We start from the raw sequence: 2,716 nt of genomic DNA, 5'->3' as shown, positions 1-2,716 counted from the left end.
TTCTCTTTGTCTTTATTTTAAATATGAAAAAAATTTAGGTGTAGATTTTTTTTTTTTTTGGATTTATACTACTTGTTCTCTGAGTTTGTGGGTCTGTGGTTGGGTATCTATCATTAATTTTAAGAAATTCTTGGTCATTATTGCTTCAAGTATTTCTTCTATTTCTTTCTTTTTTTCCCCCTGGCATTTAAAATATGCATATATTACATCTCTTGTAATTGTCTCACAATTCTTGGATATTTTGTATTTTGTCCTGTTCTTTTCAGTTTTTAAATTTTTGCATTTCAGTTTTGGAAGTTTCTACTGACATTTCTTCAGGCTCACTGTTTCTTTCCTTGGTTGTGTCCAGTCTATTGATGAGCCTCGCAAAGGCCTTCTTCATTTCTTTTAAAGTGTCTTTGATTGCTAGCATTTTCTTTTGATTCTTTCTTAGATTTTCAATTTCTGTGCTTATATTATTCATTCATGCTTGCATGTTGTCCACTTTTTCCGTTAGAACCCTTAGAATATTAATCATAGTAGTTTTAAATTCACAATCATAATTCTAACATCTCCTATTGTATCTGAGTCTGGATCTTGATGTTTGCATTTTCTCTTCATTCTATGTTTCTTGCTTTTTGTATGTCCTGTAATTTTTTCTTGATAGCCAGACCTGATATATTGGGTAAAATGAACTGAAGCAAATAGGCTTTTATGTGAGTTTTTATGTTTTTCTGGCTAGAAGTTAGGCTGTATTTACTGTCTGCCACAGCTGTAGGTGTCAGAGGCTAAAGTTCTTGTTTTTGCTCTCCGTTTGTCTTTGTTTGCCCTGGAAACTTTTTAAATAAGGTCTGAGTTGTGCAGTTATTTTAGTTATATTCTCCCGTTATTATACAGGAGCCCTATTGATGTTGTGCTAAGGAGTCAGGAGGGAGGAAGCATTCCATATTCCTATGATTAGGTTTTAATTTTTTAGTGAGCATGTGCCCCTGAGCTGTGACCTTCACAGGTGCTTCTCAGTTTTGTGGCCCTTCCTTTAGGTGAGGCAGGAAGGCTAAAGTGGGCTAGAGTTGGGTATTTCTCTTCTACCTCATGAAAGTCTAGAGCTGCCTGAAGTTGGGTATTTTTTTCCCCCTCATTGGTTGGTTAGGTTCCAGGAGAACTTCTGTTGGCTAGGCTCTGGTAAAATAATTTTTGTCGAGGGCAGGGCTTATTAAGAATAACCGAGTGCCCTGAGCATATTTCAATAAAAGGGGCTACTTTCCCCCCACCCTCTGCCAAAAACATGAGGGGATTGAATTTTTCTCTTAATATTAATTGTGAGATCCTAGTAGGGCTCCAGGAGATAAAATGCACAAAAGTGCAGTGACCCCCACTAAGACTGTCTGCACCTACCTCCCAGAGTTTTTAACGCTCAGATTTGTCCACACTGAGCCTCCAGCAATTTGTCAATCACATTTTAGAATTTCTTTCTTCACTACTGGTTCCCATGGAGACTCCTGTTTCCTGGCTTCTGCTTCATTGAGTTCTGATTCTATGTATCTACCTGTCTGTCTTTTCAATTTTGCGGGGGAATCAGTGACTTCAATTTCCTGGTGGATATGGAAAGAGTTGATTTACCGTTTGGTCAGACTTTTTCTTGTGTGAGAATGGGAGTGATAGCTTCTGAGCTCCTTACATGCTGGACAAGACTTCAAACAGCAATCTTTTAAAACAAAATTTTGCCCAGAGTTTCTAATTGTTTTTGGTACAATGATTAGTTGATTCAAGGTATTACATCATTACCAGTAACAAATTGCTTTCAGTATTATTTTTTAATGATAGAATTTCATCATAATGTTCCATTAGTTATTTTATTCAGTGTCTTGTTATTGAACATTCTGGTTGGCTCCATTTTTACTGCTATAAATACTGCTTAATATCTTTATATGTAATGTTTAATTTAAAAAATCATTTCTTAGGATAAATTCCTCAAAGAAGAATTGCTAGGCCAAATAATGGACATATTTTAAGGCTTCTGGAATGTTGCAAATGAGGCAGAGCATGGACCCCTCCTAGGGATCTGTTGGACAACCCCCACAAACATGGAAATAAAGGAAAATCTTGAGTTCCTGAAAGGGAAATTACAGCTAGCCCTGAGAAGTAAAGGAACAACTTGATAAGCAAGAAGGTAATAGTAGCTTAAAGCAATAGCCAAGGAAGTTAGAGTCGCAAGATGTTTGGTTTTCTATGGAAACTAAAGATAACATCTTAACATATATCCCTGAATTGTTTTTTAAAAAACCCAGACCCCCATCAAATGGGTTTGCTGGCACATAGACCATAGATAAGGGGGAACCAGGAGTGAACTCTGACTGCCCACTATTCTTTGTCTAAATTTGTTCATAAGGGGCCTGGAGGAGGTCACGCCCAAGAGCCAGAGCTAACATTTTTTTATTTTTTTTATTTTTATAGACAGAGTCTCACTCTGTTGCCCAGGCTGGAGTGCAGTGGTGTGATCTTGGCTCACTGCAACCTCCATCTCCCAGATTCAAGTGATTCCTGTGCCTCAGCCACTGGAGTAGCAAGGATTACAGGCACACAACACCATGCTTGGCTAATTTTTTTTGTGTTAATATTTTGTAGTAGAGATGGGGTTTCAGCATGTTAGCCAGGTTGGTCTCAAACTCCTGTCCTCAAGTGATCTGCCCGCTTCAGCCTCCCAAAGTGCTGGGATTACAGGCGTGAGTTGCTGCGC

The sequence above is a fragment of the Nomascus leucogenys genome, chromosome 8 (assembly GCF_006542625.1).
Source record: "Nomascus leucogenys isolate Asia chromosome 8, Asia_NLE_v1, whole genome shotgun sequence".
Lineage (NCBI taxonomy): Eukaryota > Metazoa > Chordata > Mammalia > Primates > Hylobatidae > Nomascus > Nomascus leucogenys.
Note: the sequence above shows the minus strand (reverse complement) of the source record.